The sequence below is a fragment of the Bombina bombina genome, chromosome 3 (genome assembly GCF_027579735.1).
Source record: "Bombina bombina isolate aBomBom1 chromosome 3, aBomBom1.pri, whole genome shotgun sequence".
NCBI lineage: Eukaryota > Metazoa > Chordata > Amphibia > Anura > Bombinatoridae > Bombina > Bombina bombina.
In genome coordinates this window covers 1,016,409,301-1,016,432,477 of record NC_069501.1, presented here as the reverse complement: position 1 = coordinate 1,016,432,477, position 23,177 = coordinate 1,016,409,301, and positions in this window count along the sequence as shown.

Below are 23,177 nucleotides of genomic sequence, written 5' to 3'. Positions count from 1 at the left end.
CCTTAATTGGCACCCACTTCCACATACTTTGTATTTCTTGGACATCCACTGCTTCCGCCTGAACATCCTGGACCTGGAAAGGTATCTGGGAAGTTTCTTGTTTAGATGAGAGGCCATGAGATCTATCTCTGGAAGACCCCACATCTGAACAATCTGAGGAAAACACATCTGGATGGAGAGACTACTCCCCTGGATGTAAAGTCTGACGACTGAGATAATTGTCTACACTAGGATATTGCCACCGCAGCTGATTAGACAGGAGTTGGATTCCGCCCAAACAAGTATCCGAGATACTTCTTTCATAGCTTGGGGACTGTGGTGATGATTTGACAATATGCCCACTGTTGTGATATTGTCTGTCTGAAAACATGAACGGTTCACTCTTTACAGAGGCCAAACTGAAGAACTCTGAGGAATTGCACGGAGTTCTAAAATATTTATTGGTAATCTCGCCTCTTGAGATTTCCAGACCCCTTGTGCTGTCAGAGATCCCAAACAGCTCCCCAACCTGAAAGACTGTTGAGATAACTGTAAAGGTTGGCCAAACAAAAAGAGGCCCCTTGAACTAAACAGCGGCGATCTATCCACCACGTCAGAGAGTGTCGTACATTGGGATTTAAGCATATTAATTGTGATATCTTTGTATAATCCCTGCACCATTTGGTTCAGGCATACAAAGCTGTTAGAGGTCTCATGTGAAACGAGCAAAGGGGATCGCGTCCGATGCTGCAGTCATGAAACTTAAAACTTCCATGGCACATAGCCGCTGAAGGGAATGACTGAGACTGAAGGTGCTGGCAGGCTGTGCAACCAATTTTAAACGTCTGTTAGGAGACAGAGTCATGGACACTGAATCTATCTGGAAGCCTACAATGTGACGCTTGTCTGAGGAATCAAGAAACTTTGTAGGTAACTTAATCCTCCAACCATGTTTCCAAAGAGAAACAAACACAAGTTGATTAATGTGAGATTCTGCAGAACGTAAAGACTGAGCCGAGTACCAAGATATCCTCCAAATAAGGAAACACCAGCAATACCCTGTTCTCTGATTACAGAGAGTAGGGCACCTAGACCCTTTGAAAAGATTGTTGGAGCTGTTGCTAGGCCAAATGGAAGAGCAACAAATTTGTAATGCTTGTTCTAGAAAAGAGAATCTCAGAAACTGATAATGATCTGGATGAATCGGAATATGAAGGTATACATCCTGAAGTCTATTGTGGACATATAATGTCCCTTGCTGAACAAAAGACAGAATAGTCCTTATAGTCACCATCTTAAAAGTTGGTACTCTTACATAACGATTCAAAATTTTCAGATCCAGAACTGGTCTGAATAAATTTTCCTTCGTGGGGACAATGAAAAGATTTGAATAAAACCCCAACCTTGTTCCTGAAAAGGAACTGGCAAGATTTCCCCTGAAGGACTCCAGGTCTGAAACACACTTCAGGGAGAAGCCTGAACTTTTACTAGATTTGCTGGGATAACGTGAGAAGAAAAATCTTCTCAAAGGAGGTCTTACTCTGAATCCTATTCGATACCCTTGAGAGACAAGCTCTGAATCCATTGATTTTTTACAGAATTTATCCAAATATCCTTGAAAAACCTTAATCTGCCCCCTACCAGCTGAGCTGGAATGAGGGCCGCACCTTCATGCAGACTTAGGGGCTGACTTTGGTTTCCCAAATGGCTTGGATTTATTCCAATTTGAGGAAGGCGTTCCAATTGGAAACAGATTCCTTGGGGGAGGATTAAGTTTTTGGTTCCTTATTTTGACGAAAGGAACGAAAATGGTTAGCTTAGATTTACCCTTAGGTTTTTTATCCTGAGGCAGAAAAACTCCCTTTCCCCCAGTGACAGTTTGAAATAATAGAATCCAACTGAGAACCAAATAAATTTATTACCTTGGAAAGAAAGAGGATAGTAATCTAGATTTAGATGTCATATCAGCATTCCAAGATTTAAGCCACAAAGCTCTTCTAGCTAATATAGCTAAAGACATGGATCTAATATCAATTTTGATAATATAAAAAATGGCATCACAAATAAAAATGATTAGCATGTTGCAGTAAGCGAATAATGCTAGATATGTCAGAATACAATTCTTGTTGCGTTAAATTCTCCAACCAGAAAGTTGATGCAGCCGCAACATCAGCCAAAGAAATTGCAGGTCTAAGAAGATGACCTGAATGTAAATAGGCCTTCCTTAGATAAGATTCAAGCTTCCTATCTAAAGGATCTAAAATGAAGTACTATCTTCCATAGGAATAGTGGTACGTTTAGCAAGAGTAGAAATAGCCCTATCAACTTTGGTTTTTTTTTCCAAAAACTCTATAGACTTTGCTGGTAAAGGATACAATTTTTGAAACCTTGAAGAAGGAAATAAAAGAAGTACCCTGGCTTATTCCATTCCTTAGAAATCATATCAGGAAATAGCCCCAGGAATAGGAAAACCCCCCGGAGAAACTACAGGAGGTTTAAAAACAGCATTTAAACGTTTATTAGACTGAACGTCAAGAGGACTGGTTACCTCAATATCCAAAGTAATTAACACTTCTTTTAATAAAGAACGCATATACTCTATTTTAAATAAATAAGTAGATTTGTCAGTGTCAATATCTGAGGAAGGATCTTCTGTATCAGATAGATCCTCATCAGAAGAGGATAAATTATTATGTTGTTGGTCATTTGAAATTTCATCAACTGAATGAGGTTTTAAAAGACCTTTTACGTTTATTAGAAGGTGGAAATGCAGACAAAGGGGAGGTAGTCGGTGGTAGTGGTTAGTCAACAGTGTCAACTTTCCTGCCTTCGCCGGCCCAATACGGCCCGCCTAAGCTAGCCTTCCATCGCCGCCGCGGACCTGAAAAAATTCGCCTAAGTTATCAATAAATCTGTCAAAAAGCCCGAGGCACCAAGGTAAGTGGGCGATGAGCAGCGGATTGTGAGAGTTATCACTCATCCGATTCTCGCTGCTCTTTCGGCTTTTTACAGCTTTTATTGCTAGCCTGTCACTAAGCAACCCCACTCAAATCTACACTGTTCTACCCCCCTATAAAACCGGCGCCCCCGGAGCCCCCGCAACTCAATAAAGTTACTAACCCCTAAAACCGCCGGCTACTAGACCCCGCCGCAACTCTTATAAATGTATTAAACCCCTAACCGCCGCTCCCGACACCGCCGCAACTCTTATAAATGTTTAAACCCACGTAAACTGCCGCTCCCGGACACCGCCGCAACTCTTAATATATGTATTAACCCTAAACCGCCGCTCCCCGGACACCGCCGCAACATACATTATACCTAGTAACCCTATCCTAGTCCTGCCCCCCCTATAACCGCCGCCCTCTTTAATAAAGTTATTAACCCCTATCCTGGCTGATCCCGTACCTCGCCGCAACTAAATAAATAGGTTTTAACCCCTAAACCGCCGCTCCCGGACCCCGCCGCAACCTACATTATACCTAGTAACCCCTATCCTGCCCCCCCTATACCGCCGCCCTCTATAATAAAGTTATTAACCCCTATCCTGCTGATCCCGCACCTTGCTGCAACTAAATAAATAGTTTAACCCCTAAACCACCGCTCCCGGACCCCACCACAACCTACATTATACCTAGTAACCCCTATCCTGCCCCCCCTATACCGCCGCCCTCTATAATAAAGTTATTAACCCCTATCCTGCTGATCTCGCACCTCGCCGCAACTAAATAAATAGTTTAACCCCTAAACCGCCGCTCCCGGAACCGCGCCGCAACCTATATTAAATGTATTAACCCCTAATCTGCCCCCCTACACCGTCGCCACCTATAATACATTTATTAACCCCTATCCTGCCCCCCACTACACCGCCGCCACTGTAATAAATGTAATAACCCCTAAACCTAAGTCTAACACTAACCCTAACACCCCCCTAACTTAAATATTAATTAAATAAATCTAAATAATATTTCTATTATTAACTAAATTAATCCTATTTAAAACTAAATACTTACCTTTAAAATAAACCCTAATATAGCTACAATATAAATAATAATTATATTGTAGCTATCTTAGGATTTATTTTTATTTTATAGGTATCTTTCAATTTATTTTAACTAGGTACAATAGCTATTAAATAGTTATTAACTATTTATTAGCTACCTAGCTAAAATAAAGAGAAATTTACCTGTAAAATAAAAACTAACCTAAGTTACAATTACACCTAACACTACACTATCATTAAATAAATTATTCCTATTTAAAACTAAATACTTACCTGTAAAATAAACCCTTAGATAGCTACAATGTAATTAATAATTACATTGTAGCTATTTTAGGATTTATATTTATTTTACAGGTAACTTTGTATTTATTTTAGCTAGTTAGAATAGTTATTAAATAGTTATTAACTATTTAATAACTACCTAGCTAAAAGAAATACAAAATTACCTGTAAAATAAATCCTAACCTAATTTACAATTAAACCTAACACTACACTATCATTACATTAATTAAATAAATTAACTACAAATAACTAAAATTAAATACAATTACATTAACTAACTAAAGTACAAAAAATAAAAAAGCTAAGTTACAAAAAATAAAAAAAATAAGTTACAAACATTTAAAAAATATTACAACAATTTTAAGCTAATTACACCTAATCTAAGCCCCCGAATAAAATAACAAAGCCCCCCAAAATAAAAAAATTCCCTACCCTATTCTACATTAAAAAAGTTCAAAGCTCTTTTACCTTACCAGCCCTTAAAAGGGCCTTTTGTGGGGCATGCCCCAAAGAATTCAGCTCTTTTGCCTGTAAAAGAAAAATACAACCCCCCCCCAACATTAAAACCCACCACCCACATAACCCTAATCTAACCCAAACCCCCCTTAAAATAACCTAACACTAATCCCCTGAAGATCATCCTACCTTGAGTCGTCTTCACTCAGCCGAGCCACCGATGGAACTGAAGAGGAGATCCGGAGCGGCAGAAGTGATCCTCCAAGGGGCGCTGAAGAAGTCTTCCATCCGATGAAGTGATCCTCCAGGCGGCGCTGAAGAAGTCTTCCATCCCGGCGATGTCATCTTCCAAGCGGCGCTGAAGAAGTCTTCTATCCGGGCGATGTCATCTTCCAAGCAGGGTCTTCAATCTTCTTTCTTAAGGATCCATCTTCATCCCGCCGACGTGGAACATCCTTCTTTCCTGACGGACTACCGACGTATGAAGGCTCCTTTAAGGGACGTCATCCAAGACGGCGTCCCTTCAATTCCGATTGGCTGATAGGATTCTATCAGCCAATCGGAATTAAGGTAGGAAAAATCTGATTGGCTGATTGAATCAGCCAATCAGATTGAAGTTCAATCCGATTGGCTGATCCAATCAGCCAATCAGATTGAGCTTGCATTCTATTGGCTGATCGGAACAGCGGGGTCTGGGAGCGGCGGTTTAGGGGTTAAACTATTTATTTAGTTGCAGCGAGGTGCGGGATCGGCAGGATAGGGGTTAATAACTTTATTATAGAGGGCGGCGGTATAGGGGGGGCAGGATAGGGGTTACTAGGTATAATGTAGGTTGCGGCGGTGTCCGGGAGCGGCGGTTTAGGGGTTAATACATTTATTATAGTTGCGGCGGGGTCAGGGATCGGCGGTTTAGGGGTTAATATGTATAGAGTAGCTTGCGGTGGGCTCCGGGAGCGGCGGTTTAGGGGTAATAACTTTATTTAGTTGCGGCGGTGTAGGGGGGGACAGATTAGGGGTGTTTAGACTCGGGGTACATGTTAGGGTGTTAGGTGTAGACACTTCCCATAGGAATCAATGGGATGTCTGGCATCAGCGAACTTGTACTTTCGCTATGGTCAGACTCCCATTGATTCCTATGGGATCCGCTGCCTCCAGGGTGGCGGTTTGAAAACCAGGTATGCTGGGCCGGAAAAGGGCCGAGCGTACCTGCTAGTTTTTTGATAACTAGCAAAAGTAGTCAGATTGTGCCGCACTTGTGTGCGGAACATCTGGAGTGACGTAAGAATCGATCTGTGTCGGCGGATCGAAGCTTACTTCACTAAATTCTACTTTTGCCGGTCTCTAGCCTTTGATAACTAAGGCGAATCAGCCTCGCCACAAATACGCTGCGGAATTCCAGCGTATTTGAGGTTGACGGCTTGATACTACCCCCCAAAGCCTTCAAAATAGAATCAGAAACAAATTCTTTAAAATTCACAGGTATATCATGTACATTAGAAGTTGAAGCAACTGGCAATGTACTATTACTGATGGACACACTATCTGCATGTAAAAGTTTATCATGACAACTATTACAAATGACATTCGGCAAAATAATTTCCACAATTTTATAACAAATGCACTTAGCTTTGGTAGAACTGATGTCAGGCAGCAATGTTCCAGCAGATACTTCTGAGGCAGGATCAGATTGAGACATCTTGCAAAATGTAAAAGAAAAAACAAAATATAAAGCAAAATTATCAATTTCCTTATATGACAGTTTCAGGAATGGGAAAAAATGCAAATAGCATAGCCTTCTGATAGAAAAAAAGGCAAGAGGCAAACATCAATGGGGTATTGAAATAATGAAAAAATAATAACCGGAAATGGCACACTTGCGTAACCAATGACGCAACCGTGAGTAAGGCTTTGGCGTCAATTCTGACGCTGGAAATGACAAAGTTGCGTCATAGACGTATTTTTCGCGCCAAAATGATGCAATAAAGTTTAGCATTTGGCGCACCCGCGGGCCTAATACCGCCCGCACTTGCAAGAAGTAGTCAATTGAAAAAAGGACTAAACCCCAGGTAAGAAAAACATTTCTTAAAAAATGTTTATATTCCCCAAATATGAAACTGACAGTCTGCAGAAGGAAATACATGAACCTGACTCAAGGCAAATATAAGTACAATACATATATTTAGAACTTTATATACATGCATAAAGTGCCCAACCATAGCTGAGGTGTCTTAAGTAATAAAAAACATACTTACCAAAAAGACACCCATCCACATATAGCAGATAGCCAAACCAGTACTGAAACAGTTATCAGCAGAGGTAATGGTAAAATGAGAGTATATTGTCGATCTGAAAAGGGAGGTAGGAGATGAATCTCTACGACCGATAACAGAGAACCTATGAAATAGACCTTAAAATACCTATGAAATAGACCGTTAGGGAAATCATCGTATTCAATAAGTGATACTCCCTTCATGTCCCTCTGACATTCGCTGTACTCTGAGAGGAATCGGGCTTCAACAATGCTGAAAAGCGCATATCAACGTAGAAATCTTAGCACAAATTTACTTCACCACCTCCATAGGAGGCAAAGTTTAAAAAACTGAATTGTGGGTGTGGTGAGGGGTGTATTTATAGGCATTTTGAGGTTTGGGAAACTTTGCCCCTCCTGGTAGGATTGTATATCCCATACGTCACTAGCTCATGGACTCTTGCCGATTACATGAAAGAAAGAAGTACACAGTCTATTCCATTCCTTAGAAATCATATCTGAAATAGCATCAGGAACTGGAAAAACCTCTGGAATAACTACATGAGGTTTATAAACCGAATTTAAACGTTTACTAGTTTTAGTATCAAGAGGAATAGTCTCCTCCATATCTCATGCAATCAACACTTCTTTTAATAAAGAACAAATATACTCCATTTTAAATAAATAAGAGGATTTGTCAGTGTCAATATCTGAGGCAGGATCCTCTGAATCAGACAGATCCTCATCAGAGATAGATAAATCTCTAGAAAATAGAAAATATACAAATTGAACAGCGCTAACCACTAATGGAGGTTGATCAATTCCACATAGATTAAAACAATAATTACAAACAAAAAATCAGTGATAGTGTAAAACACTAAAAGGTTAAGTATACAATGTAAAACCTATATTACATATAAACTGACAATGAAAAATAATAATAATAATTCAAGATACTGCAAATTATACACTAATGCTTCCCAAAAATGAAAAGCAACAAGAAAACCACAATGAAAATAATTAAAATTAAATGCAATAAAATACGAGACCTGCTGCTGCTGCTTTACCGGTGGTGTCCTGCGTGCCTCCCGGAGTATAATAGAATCCCAAAGATCTGTGAAAAAACAAAGCGCAAACAGACTCAAGTGTAGATAGATAAGGCGCAAAATACCACGCTAATGTATTACACTTACAGTGTTAAAAGTTTAATCAGGCGTTTATTAAAAAACATCAGATGTATCAGCAAACACAATAAGAGCAATATCAGTCCGTGAAACTGTGCGAGTCCCTCAGGATAGTCGTCACAGAACAAGATGGTTCAGTTCCTTACAGGCTTCCGTAGTCGCGGCTCTGGTAGCAATGTCCGTAGCAGAGTATCAGGTGTCAGTGAATTCTCACACAGAGCACTACAGGTCCTCAGATAGTCCAAAATTGACCCCAACGCGTTTCAACCGCTAACGTGCGGTCTTTCTCAAGAGGTAGGATGAATAATGCAAGTGTATTTATAGCACATAATCTTATTCCATTGGTCCCATATCGGCTAGGTATTTCCAAGGTCTCTAAATGTTTTTCTACTTGCATTCGTATGAAACTGAAACATAACTCAATGATATGTGAAAAATGAAAATAAAAACAGAATTTCATGCTAAATATAAATAATATTCTAGAAACATACTAAAATTAAACACAGGATCGGTATTTAATTTAATATATTGACATTCAATAGTTAGTATAAAAGCAAAAAGACTGATAAATGAATAGAGAAACTAATAAATAAAAAGTGACTGAAATAATAAATACAATAATAGTTGAACTATGTATTGACATTATAAGAAATGGATATATATATAAATATGTGAATACAAAACACATAAAATAATACATAGAAAAGTGTAAAAATTATTCTTAGGAACTTCATATATAAACATATATAAAATATATAAAATACATATTATATATATAATTAAAAATAAAAATAATAAAATACACTGTATATGTAATAATATGTAAAAAAGATCAAAACTTGATTACCAGGAGAATAGATAACTAGATTAATACACTAAACTAACATATATATAAGGAGGAACAGCCATTCTCTTACTAGAGATATAGAATTATTGTCTTAATGGTATGAATTAGGAATTAAGGGGAAAAAAATCCTAAGATTAAACAATACTAAAATTAAAAAATGATTATTATGAAAACAGTAAGTCTCACAGCTAGCCCTATCACTACTGGTCTATTGAGCTGACAATTGTTACAGGTACTGCACAATATTACATTACATAAAGGCAGCCAGGTCTAAATCAACGTTAAGACCCCCTGGACACAAACAATTTAATTTTTGTATCCAGTAGGTCTCACGTTTACGTAGAGTTAACAGTCTATTTTGGGTGGATGGTGGTATCCAATCAATGACCTGTACCTTCAAAGATTTGGAATCTCCACCATGTACATCTCTAAAATGTCGTGGCACACTGTGGTTGTCTATTTCATTTTTAATATTATTAAGATGTTCAGAGACTCTCCGCCTGATTTTCCTTTTGGTGCGACCTACATACATAATGTCACACCCACATGTTAATAAATATATTACATATGTTGAATCACAGGTACAACGGCACTTAATTAGAAAATCATGTGATTGATCACTATTTCTAAAGTTGGGTTCTTTCTTCACATGTTTACACATACCACAGTTATGTTTTCCACATTTATAAGTGCCCTCTTTTAGGCTTAGCCAATTGCTTTTCTGTGATGTCGATGTATTAGTTTTAACCGTTTTTAATTTACTGGGAGCTAATAAGTTCCTCAAGTTTTTCCCTTTCCTGAAGGTGATAGATGGATGTTCAGGTAGTGAGGGTGCTAACAGACTGTCTGATTTTAAAATACCCCAATGTTTGTTGAAAACCTCTTTGATAATATTGTGTCCTTCATTAAAGGTTGTTATAAACCTGATGTGATCCTTATTATATTTAACTTTAAAGTTACTTCGTTCTCTCATATCATTTTCTTCTCTTTTGAGAAGAGACTCTCTCGTTCGCTCTAGGGCCTTCATTCTTGAATTGTCTATAATAGCTGAGTCACAACCTTTAACTATAAATTTATGGGTCAAGATGTCAGCCTCTTTATTAAAATCACTAATGGAACTACAATTTCTTCTTAACCTGAGAAATTGGCTATAAGGGATATTATCTTTCCAATTGCGTTGGTGTGCACTCTTATAATCTATGAAACTGTTTCTTTCAGTAGGTACCTGAAATTTGACACTGCTATTTTATTTTCATTATTAACAAATAGACGCAGGTCAAGAAATTCGATTTCAGTTTTTGAGTGGTTTTCAGTAAATTTAAGATTATAATCATTATGATTAATATATTTAACAAATTCCTCAACCAAAGCAAACTCCCCCTGCCACAGAATTATCACATCGTCAATATATCTATAATATTTGACTATATTATTACTAAATTTATGTGATGTCCAGATATATTTGTCTTCGAAGGTGTGCATATACAGATTAGCATAGGATGGAGCAAAAGTAGTGCCCATCGCAGTGCCTCTAATTTGTCTGTAATGCACACCCTCGAAGACGAAATAATTGTGTTCCAGAATAAACTGTATACATTGTAAAATAAATTGTTGATGGGCCCCATTGAATTTGATATTTTTGGAGATTTAGCATTTAGGAAAAATAGACAGAGGGACATCTATTTAACTAAGGGGGAACAGCCATTGTATAATGTTTTTGAATCACCAGAGGAGCTTTTTAAGAAATTAGAGAAACTGTTACAGCAAGACTGCCGTGAATGGCGAGATCTTATTTTATTAGACAATTATGTCTCTCATAACATAATCCCTAGGGGTTTACGTCTATTTAAATACCCTGCCTTTGACCTAGAGGATGTAGAATTCACCACGGAGTGGGAGGAATCATTGCATGAATGTTCTATGAAAATGATAAAAATTTTGGTTAAATATAGAGAATTTAAATTAAAACAGATTAAAGAAGAACTTGAGTCCCTATTTCCCAAAATTCAATGTTTTAAATCTGAAGAAAAATGGATCAATAGGAATAACAGTATCCAAAATAGAATTAAAAAACTGGACACTGAATTAATGGCAGCCAAACAAATGAAATTATCTAGGGACATACAGGATTTTAAGGAGGATAAAGTCTATACTTTCAAAAAGAAAACCCAGAATGCACGTATGTTGAAGGATAGAAGTTTTCACAATAGGGGTGACAAACAGGGGGGTGCATATCAGTCTAATACCTATCAATCTGATAGAATTATAGCAGATAAGAAAGACCAGGATCTTATGTATGATCAACATAGGGGAACAAATAGGGAGGGCAACAGAAGCTTACAACCCGGATACAATAGAGATTCAAATAAACAACACCAGGGGCACAACTCACTGAAAGATGATAGAAATTATCATTTTAGGAGTCATGAGCATACACAGAGACAAGGCAATTTCAGGAATGAGAATTATAGTCAAGGTAATAGAAACCACAATTACTATCGTGGTCAGCAATTCAATTACCAAGGTAATGAAAATTACTATAATAATAATAATAATAATAATAATAATCGCAATTGGCGTAATCATGGTAATGATAATAATAATAAAGAAGGTCCCTACTCTTCACATATTCAAGTACCAACTAGTAATAGATTTCAAGTCTTAGATCCCACTAAAGAAACACACAGGGATGAAGTTTGGTCTGAGCAGGGAGCTAAACCAAAACAGAGTAGGAAAGAGCACAAGGATTATTTAGAAAGGGAGAGGAGACCAATATTGAGGAATTCTTTTTTAGGGAACAGCCAGACAGGACATCATGTCAGGTTAGAGCAGGAAGAGAGGAGTCCCCTCCAAAGAGATCCCGAGATAAAGACACGGATGAACAAAAGAACGTTAGAACAAAGAGAGGAACAAGGGGCGGACTTAGAGCTAGGGCAGCCAAACAGAAGGCAGAGGAGAGAGGAAGGGAGAGACTGAGTATCTTTAATTTAGCTAATATTCATTTAGATAACAACGATATTAAATTACTAAGTAAGGGTCTCAATTTTGCACCCAAAACCCTACCTAATGAATTTCAAATTTTTCTGGATATTCAAAAGTTTAACAGAAAGTTAACTTTAAAACGTTTTTTTGCCAAGAATAGTACCCATACAAGCAAGGTTAATAGGGAGGAACATCTAGAGTGTAGGGATCTAGATACACTTAATATCCTAAAAGATCTTGATGGGGCCAATGACCAACATCCTATTGTAGAGGGGAATATGAGTGAGGAAGATCTCAACCTCTTAATGTGTGAACTAATGCATATTTCCATACATGAGGAAGATACCACAATTATTCATAGTACTTTCAAACGTCCCTCCTCTTTCTATCCAATTAGTGCCCAAGGGGATCAAATCCCTGTTTTCACCAGTTTAGTCACTAAAGACATTCTATCCAAAATTAAAAGTAAAAAGGATAATTTATTGAATAAACACAATGATAATCTCACCATTCTTGAGAGACATTCTCTCAAGAAATTAATGGACGATGATACGATCGTTTTTAGGGCAGCGGATAAGGGAGGAGGACTTGTGATTCAATTAAGATCCGATTATCTTAAAGAAGCACATAACCTATTAGGGGATAGGGACACCTATTGTATCCTCAAAAATGATCCGACCAGATCTTATATGTCTAAACTTAATTCTATTCTAGTTAATGCAAAAATTGAGGGTATATTGAATAATGACGAATTTAAGTATTTACAGGAATTGGATCCCAAAGTCCCGTATTTTTACCACCTTCCAAAGGTTCACAAGAGTGTGGAGTGCCCTCCGGGTAGGCCCATTATTTCTGGAATTTGTTCTATAACTGACAAAGTTTCCAAGTATATAGATTATTTTTTGCAAGACTTGGTTAAAAATACCAGGGCTTACTTGAAGGACACCTCACATGTCATTAGGATCTTTGAAGGAATTGAGTGGGATAACAGGTTCTGCTGGATCACCTGTGATGTATCGGCATTATATACGTCAATACTACACGATAAGGGGATTAAAGCAGTAGAATTGGAACTTGCCAAATGGGGATTCAATGGGGCCCATCAACAATTTATTTTACAATGTATACAGTTTATTCTGGAACACAATTATTTCGTCTTCGAGGGTGTGCATTACAGACAAATTAGAGGCACTGCGATGGGCACTACTTTTGCTCCATCCTATGCTAATCTGTATATGCACACCTTCGAAGACGAATATATCTGGACATGACATAAATTTAGTAATAATATAGTCAAATATTATAGATATATTGACGATGTGATAATTCTGTGGCAGGGGGAGTTTGCTTTGGTTGAGGAATTTGTTAAATATATTAATCATAATGATTATAATCTTAAATTTACTGAAAACCACTCAAAAACTGAAATCGAATTTCTTGACCTGCGTCTATTTGTTAATAATGAAAATAAAATAGCAGTGTCAAATTTCAGGAAACCTACTGAAAGAAACAGTTTCATAGATTATAAGAGTGCACACCAACGCAATTGGAAAGATAATATCCCTTATAGCCAATTTCTCAGGTTAAGAAGAAATTGTAGTTCCATTAGTGATTTTAATAAAGAGGCTGACATCTTGACCCATAATTATAGTTAAAGGTTATGACTCAGCTATTATAGACAATTCAAGAATGAAGGCCCTAGAGCGAACGAGAGAGTCTCTTCTCAAAAGAGAAGAAAATTATATGAGAGAACGAAGTAACTTTAAAGTTAAATATAATAAGGATCACATCAGGTTTATAACAACCTTTAATGAAGGACACAATATTATCAAAGAGGTTTTCAACAAACATTGGGGTATTTTAAAATCAGACAGTCTGTTAGCACCCTCACTACCTGAACATCCATCTATCACCTTCAGGAAAGGGAAAAACTTGAGGAACTTATTATCTCCCAGTAAATTAAAAACGGTAAAACTAATACATCGACATCACAGAAAAGCAATTGGCTAAGCCTAAAAAAGGGCACTTATAAATGTGGCAAACATAACTGTGGTATGTGTAAACATGTGAAGAAAGAACCCAACTTTAGAAATAGTGATCAATCACATGATTTTCTAATTAAGTGCCGTTGTACCTGTGATTCAACATATGTAATATATTTATTAACATGTGGGTGTGACCTTATGTATGTAGGTCGCACCAAAAGGAAAATCAGGCGGAGAGTCTCTGAACATCTTAATAATATTAAAAATGAAATAGACAACCACAGTGTGCCACGACATTTTAGAGATGTACATGGTGGAGATTCCAAATCTTTGAAGGTACAGGTCATTGATTGGATACCACCATCCACCCAAAATAGACTGTTAACGCTACGTAAACGTGAGACCTACTGGATACAAAAATTAAATTGTTTGTGTCCAGGGGGTCTTAACGTTGATTTAGACCTGGCTGCCTTTATGTAATGTAATATTGTGCAGTACCTGTAACAATTGTCAGCTCAATAGACCAGTAGTGATAGGGCTAGCTGTGAGACTTATTGTTTTCATAATAATCATTTTTTAATTTTAGTATTTTTTAATCTTAGGATTTTTTTCCCCTTAATTCCTAATTCATACCATTAAGACAATAATTCTATATCTCTAGTAAGAGAATGGCTGTTCCTCCTTATATATATGTTAGTTTAGTGTATTAATCTAGTTATCTATTCTCCTGGTAATCAAGTTTTGATCTTTTTTACATATTATTACATATACAGTGTATTTTATTATTTTTATTTTTAATTATATATATATAATATGTATTTTATATATTTTATATATGTTTATATATGAAGTTCCTAAGAATAATTTTTACGCTTTTCTATGTATTCTTTTATGTGTTTTGTATTCACATATTTATATATATATCCTTTTCTATAGTTCAACTATTATTGTATTTATTATTTCAGTCACTTTTAATTTATTAGTTTCTCTATTCATTTATCAGTCTTTTTGCTTTTATACTAACTATTGAATGTCAATATATTAAATTAAATTAAATATCGATCCTGTGTTTAATTTTAGTATGTTTCTAGAATATTATTTATATTTAGCATGAAATTCTGTTTTTATTTTCATTTTTCACATATCATTGAGTTATGTTTCAGTTTCATACGAATGCAAGTAGAAAAACATTTAGAGACCTTGGAAATACCTAGCCGATATGGGAACAATGGAATAAGATTATGTGCTATAAATACACTTGCACCGTTGGACTCATTATTCATCCTACCTCTTGAGAAAGACCGCACGTTAGCGGTTGAAACGCGTTGGGGTCAATTTTGGACTATCTGAGGACCCGTAGTGCTCTGTGTGAGAATTCACTGACACCTGATACTCTGCTACGGACATTGCTACCAGAGCCGTGACTACGGAAGCCTGTAAGGAACTGAACCATCTTGTTCTGTGACGACTATCCTGAGGGACTCGCACAGTTTCACAGACTGATATTGCTCTTATTGTGTTTGCTGATACATCTGATGTTTTTTAATAAACGCCTGATTAAACTTTTAACACTGTAAGTGTAATACATTAGCGTGGTATTTTGCGCCTTATCTATCTACACTTGAGTCTGTTTGCGCTTTGTTTTTTCACAGATCTTTGAGATAAATCTCTGTATGTTGTCGGTCATTAGAAAATTCATCAACTCTATGAGAAGTTTTAAGACACCTTTTACGTTTATTAGAACGCGGAATGGCAGACGAAGCCTTCTGAGTGGAATCAGAAATAAATTCTCTTAAATTTACAGGAATATCCTGAGCATTAGAAGTTGAAGGACCAGCAACATGTAATGAACTACTACTATTGGAAACATTCTCTGCATGTAAAAGTTTATCATGACAACTATTACAAACCACAGTTGGAGGAACAGTTACCACAAGTTTACAACGAATGCACTTAGCTTTAGTAGAACCGATATCAGGCAGCAGGATTCCAGTAGTAGATTCTGAGACCGGATCAGATTGAGACATCTTGCAGTATGTAAAAGAAAAACAACATATAAAGCAAAATGATCAATTGCCTTATATGACAGTTGCTTTGGGCAATGTGTAATAAAATATATATATAGTAATATTATAACAGTGTTGTGGCAAACCTAGCCACTTCTGGACTATAACGTAAGAAAGGTTGTCTATAGGCTGTATATTGTGCTATGTAGATGTGACAGACCCTTCTGTCACCACTGAAGGAGTTAACTGTGTTCAGCTTTAGCCTCAGCTATTGTGCACTGTCATTAATGTTATTGATACACAGTCCATTGTTTAATCAACCTCAGAGAGCAGACCCTAGATGATAAGGAAAGCCAAGTGTGTGTTTGTGTTTAAATTGTTATCAGCTTGAGCAAGGTATTCTATTGTATCATGTAAAAGGGCGTGTTCCCTCCATCTAATGTACAACATTCTTTCAACCCCCCTTCTGGGGGGTCAGACCTGCATAAATACTGGGCATATGAGCCTTAATAAAAGTCATTCTGTTTAAACCTGAAAACTGGCTGGGTTGTGAATTGCTGATTCCCTATGCAGAACATTGTTCCCTGGTGTTAACCCTTGGTTTCCTGTTGGTACCGTTACAATTGGTGGCAAGCGACGGAATGAACCTTATCGCCCAGAAGAGCAACTACACAAGCCAGTAACCTCAGGAAGAGGGGGATTACTACAATACTGACTAAGATGGAAGGAGTACCAGGGACCAAAGTGAATGGAGATGGATTATTCTAAGCTAAAGAGACAAACGTTAAAGGAACTGCTAGAAGCCAGGGGAAAGATAGGCAGCAGCAAACCCAAGGCTATATTAATTGCTGAGCTGATGGAGGGAGACAGAGCTCGCAGCGCTACGCCTCCAGCAGCCATGGAGGAGACCCTATACCAGAGGGAAATGAGGACCAGGCTGGAATTTTTACCCCAACCTGTACCACGGGATATGCTATCCGTGGTAATGGCAGATGTGCAGGAGTACGTGATGGCACACAGTCCGCGGAATGCATCCTCCCGAGCAGAATCCATTTTGGACGCACTCAGCAACCCAGTAAGACCCAAAATCCCATACCATGCATTTAAAATGTTTTGTGAGGAGAAGGATGAGATCGATGGGTATTTACAGGATTTTGAGAGACTGTGTGAGTTACATGATTTGGAGCAGTCCGTATGGGTGCCGGTGCTAGCAGGCAAGCTAGCTGGTAGAGCAGCGGAAGCGTATCGCGCTGTACCCAGGGAGGACAGCAAGGATTACGCTAAAGTGAAGAGAGCGATCTTGGAAAGATATGCCATTACCTCAGAGGCATACCGGCGCAAGTTTAGAGGCCTGCGCAAGCCAGAAAGAGATTCACATGCAGAGTGGGCCCACAAGCTGGATCAAGCATCTCAAGGGTGGATACAGGCTAGCCAAGCTACCACCATGGAAGAATTGCGACAACTGATGCTGTTGGAGCAATTCTTTAACGGCTTGTCCCCAGAAGCCCAAGAATGGGTGAGAGATCGAAAACCCCTCACCTTAACCGAAGCAGCCAGATTAGCAGACCAGCATTTTGATGCCAGGAGGCACCATGGACTACAGCCTAACAACGGACGGGCGAATATACAATGCTACACCTGCAAGCAGTGGGGACATATGGCACGTGAGTGCACCCAAAATCGGAGTCGACAAGCTTGGAACCAGGTCAGACAGAACCAGGCCCCAAGGGCGGCTGCTCACCATTACCAAACGGAGCCAGCCGCTCATGAGGTGTTGAGCACCCAAGCCGAGGAACCCCTGGGAATTCTGCATGAGGTGATGTCGGTCCGGGCCGCCGATAACTGGCAACATCACCGCCAGCTGGGGACCGTAGAGGGGAAGGAGGTCCAGGGACTTCGGGATTCGGGAGCTACTTTAACCCTGATAGCTCCCCATTTGGTGCCGGATACAGTACACACGGGCGGATCCGTGGCAGTACGAGGGGCAGGGGGAGCGGTATACCGATTGCCCACTGCTAGAGTGGAGTACAGACCCCCAGTCACCCCAGCAGCTGCCAGTTACCAGGCCCCGGCGTACCGCTATACCACACGGCCTCCGGCCACGAACTACCCTCAGAGAGCCCGGTTCAATTCGCGGGGCTACTCACAACCTATTCGGTGCTTTGGATGTAAGCGACTAGGGCACAAAAGACCAGAGTGTCCCCTAAACGCAGCAAATCAAGCACAGTCCTGGAGAAGACCCGCCGGCGGAATCCCACATAATCCTCAGCCTGCTGCCCGCTACGTGGAGGCGCCAGAATGCTGGGGCAGCCTACATGAAGCAGACCCTGTGCAAGCTGCCCACCGGAATAACCGGCAGCGGGTTAAAGTGAATGGGAAGGAGGTCAGTGGTCTACGGGATACTGGTGCTACCATGACCTTGCTTCAAGAGAACTTGGTGTCTGAGAAACAGCACACTGGAGACACTATGGCTGTGAGGGTAGCAGGGGGCACTGTGTTCCGCCTACCTGTTGCCAGGGTACATTTGGATTGGGGAGTGGGCGCTAGACTTGTGAATGTGGGGGTCAAGAAGGACTTACCTGCTGATGTTCTCCTTGGAAATGACTTGGCCCCCCTTGTTTCTGCCTATGCTCCCATGGATCCCGCTGATGTTAACCCTGTGACTACCCAAGCCCAGTCCCTCCGGAAGCCATCCCCAAGCCGATCCGTTGGGATCAGACTGTGTATGCCGGCTTGGTTCTGGGGGAGCATTGTGGCAAACCTAGCCACTTCTGGACTATAACGTAAGAAAGGTTGTCTATAGGCTGTATATTGTGCTATGTAGATGTGACAGACCCTTCTGTCACCACTGAAGGAGTTAACTGTGTTCAGCTTTAGCCTCAGCTATTGTGCACTGTCATTAATGTTATTGATACACAGTCCATTGTTTAATCAACCTCAGAGAGCAGACCCTAGATGATAAGGAAAGCCAAGTGTGTGTTTGTGTTTAAATTGTTATCAGCTTGAGCAAGGTATTCTATTGTATCATGTAAAAGGGCGTGTTCCCTCCATCTAATGTACAACATTCTTTCAACCCCCCTTCTGGGGGGTCAGACCTGCATAAATACTGGGCATATGAGCCTTAATAAAAGTCATTCTGTTTAAACCTGAAAACTGGCTGGGTTGTGAATTGCTGATTCCCTATGCAGAACATTGTTCCCTGGTGTTAACCCTTGGTTTCCTGTTGGTACCGTTACAAGTGTGTATAATCAAATAAACAAGTGTGACATAGAACAAGAAAATGATACCATGCAACAGGCCCAGGGAGAATAGTTGTGTTTGTTTACCACATAAAGAATATATGTGATTTATTTCTGGGTCCCTGGGGTGGAGCATTTGGAGATTAGGGCAGGCCAGTGCTCCACCCCGCAGTTTGCAGACAGCACATCATGTGAGAAACTCCAGTCCAGGAATTCCGTCTCACCCAGCTAGCTACTCACCTGCATGTGGTAATTAACAGCAAGTGCTAATAAAAATCCCCAGTCAGGGATTCAGAGTCAGAATGCCAGCAGTAAATACTGCAACACTCTCCTGAGAGACTGAGAAGAATTATCTCTAAAAGGAAAAACAAATGGCTAGATCATGAGTTTGGCGTTAGCCTTAAAAAGCAGCGCTGCAAGGTCCCAACGCTGCTTTATAATGCCCGCTGGTATTACGAGTCCAACAGGTACAGGTGTACCACTCACTTTTCTTCCGCGACTCGAGGCTACCGCAAATCCCCTTACGTCAATTGCGTATCCTATCTTTTTAATGGGATTTGCCTAATGCTGGTATTACGAGTCTTCGAAGAAGTTAGCGGTACAGCCTCTACCTCCAAGACTCCTACCGCATTTAAAAATCAGTAGTTAAGAGTTTTATGGGCTAACGCCGGAACATAAAGCTCTTAACTAAAGTGCTAAAAAGTACACCCACAAACTACCTATTAACCCCTAAACCGAGGCCCCCCCAAATCGTAAACACTCTAATAAATTTTTTTAACCCCTAATCTGTCGACCGGACATCGCTGCCACCTACATTATACCTATGAACCCCTAATCTGCTGCCCCTAACATCGCCGACACCTACATTATATTTATTAACCCCTAATCTTCCGCCCCCAACGTCGACGACACCTACCTACAATTATTAACCCCTAATCTGCCGACCGGACATCACCGCCACTTTAATAAATGTATTAACCCCTAAAACGCTGCACTGCCGTCTCGCAAACACTTGTTAAATTTTATTAACCCCTAATCTGCCGTCCCTAACATTGCCGACACCTATCTACATTTATTAACCCCTAATCTGCCGACCCCAACGTCGCCGCTACTATAATACATTTATTAACCCCTAAACCTAAGTCTACCCCCCTAACTTAAATAGAATTTAAATTAAACGAAATAAATTTAGTGCAATTAAATAAATTATTCATATTTAAAACTAAATACTTACCGATAAAATAAACTCTAATTAAGCTACAATATAACTAATAGTTACATTATAGCTATTTTAGGATTTATCTTTATTTTACAGGCAACTTTGTATTTATTTTAACTAGGTACAATAGTTATTAAATAGTTATTAACTATTTAATAACTACCTAGCTAAAATAAGTACAAAATTACCTGTAAAATAAATCCTAACCTAAGTTACAATTACACCTAACACTACTCTATAAATAAATAAATTAACTAAATTAAATTAAACGAATTACAATTAAATGAAATAAACTAAATTACGAAAAAAACAAACACTAAATTACAGAAAATAAAAAAAGAATTACAAGAATTTTCAACTAATTACACCTAATCTAATCCCCCTAATAAAATAAAAAAGCCCTCCAAAATAATAAAATTCCCTACCCTATACTAAATTACAAATAGCCCTTAAAAGGGCCTTTTGCGGGGCATTGCCCCAAAGTAATCAGCTCTTTTACCTGTAAAAAAAAATACAACCCCCCCAACATTACAACCCACCACCCACATACCCCTACTCTAAAACCCACCCAATCCCCCCTTAAAAAAACCTAACACTAACCCCCTGAAGATCACCCTTCCTTGAGCCGTCTTCACCCAGCCAGGCACAAGTGGTCCTCCATCCGGCAGAAGTCTTCATCCGATCGGGGCAGAAGAGGTCCTCCAGACGGCAGAAGGCTTCATCCAGGCTGCATCTTCTATCTTCATCCTTCCTGCGCGGAGCGGGTCCATCTTCCATCCAGCCGACGTGGAGCATCCTCTTCAATCGAAGTCCTAACGAAGAATGAAGGTTCCTTTAAATGACATCATCCAAGATGGCGTCCCTTGAATTCCGATTGGCTGATAGGATTCTATCAGCCAATCGGAATTAAGGTAGGAAAAATCTGATTGGCTGATGCTATCAGCCAATCAGATTGAAGTTCAATCCGATTGGCTGATCCAATCAGCCAATAGGATTGACCTCACATTCTATTGGCTGATTGGATCAGCCAATCGGATTGAAGTTCAATCCGATTGGCTGATAGCATCAGCCAATTGGATTTTTCCTACCTTAATTCCGATTGGCTGATAGAATCCTATTAGCCAATCGGAATTCGAGGGACACCATCTTGGATGACGTCATTTAAAGGAACCTTCATTCTTCTTTAGGACTTCGATTGGAGAGGATGCTCCAAGTCGGCTTCCGGCTCCGCGCCGGAAGGATGAAGGTAGAAGATGCAGCCTGGATGAAGCCTTCTGCTGTCTGGAGGACCTCTTCTGCCCCGATCGGATGAAGACTTCTACCGTATGAAGAACCACTTGTGCCCGGCTGGGTGAAGATGGCTCAAGGTAGGGTGATCTTCAGGGGGTTAGTGTTAGGTTTTTTAAGGGGGGATTGGGTGGGTTTTAGAGTAGGGGTATGTGGGTAGTGGGTTGTAATGTTGGGGGGTATTGTATTTTTTTTTACAGGTAAAAGAGCTGATTACTTTGGGGCAATGCCCCATAAAAGGCCCTTTTAAGGGCTATTTGTAATTTAGTATAGGGTAGGGAAATTTTATTTATTTTTATTTTTTTTTAATTTTATTAGGGGGATTAGATTAGGTGTAATTAGTTTAAAATTCTTGTAATTCTTTTTTTATTTTCTGTAATTTAGTGGGTTTTTTCCGTAATTTAGTTTATTTGATTTAATTGTAATTCGTTTAATTTAATTTAGTTAATTTATTTATAGAGTAGTGTTAGGTGTAATTGTAACTTAGGTTAGGATTTATTTTACAGGTAATTTTGTACTTATTTTAGCTAGGTAGTTATTAAATAGTTAATAACTATTTAATAACTATTGTACCTAGTTAAAATAAATACAAAGTTGCCTGTAAAATAAAAATAAATCATAAGTTAGCTACAATGTAACTATTAGCTATATTGTAGCTATCTTATGGTTTATTTTATCGGTAAGTATTTAGTTTTAAATAGGAATAATTTATTTAATTGTAGTTATTTTATTTAGATTTATTTAAATTATATTTAAATTAGGGGTGTGTTAGGGTTAGGGTTAGACTTAGGTTTAGGGGTTAATAACTTTATTATAGTGGCGACGACATTGGCGGCGGCGGCAGATTAGGGGTTAATTAATTTAATATAGTTGCGGTGATGTTGGGGGGGAGATTAGGGGTTAATAAATATATTGTAGGGTTCGGCGATGTTAGGGGCAGCAGATTAGGGGTTCATTAGTATAATGTAGGTGGCGGTGGAGTCCGGAGCGGCAGATTAGGGGTTAATAATATAATGCAGGTGTCAGCGATGTCGGAGGCGACAGATTAGGGGTTAATAAGTGTAAGATTAGGGGTGTTTAGACTCGGGGTTCATGTTAGGGTGTTAGGTGCAGACATAACATTTATTTCCCCATAGGAAACAATGGGGCTGCGTTAGGAGCTGAACACTGCTTTTTTGCAGGTGTTAGGTTTTTTTTCAGCCCGCTTAGCTCCATTATTTCCTATGGGGAAATCGTGCACCGCTACCGTAAGCAATGCTGGTATCGAGGTGAGATGTGGAGCTAAATTTTGCTCAACGCTCACTTTTCTGAGGCTAACGCCGGCTTGCAGAAAACTCGTAATACCAGCGTTGTCTTAAGGGAGCGGTAAGAAAAAAAGGCTTGTTAGAACCGCACAGCCTTTCCAACAAAACTCGTGATCTAGGCGAAAGTTTGAAAGGTCTGTGTATTTATCTGTTGTG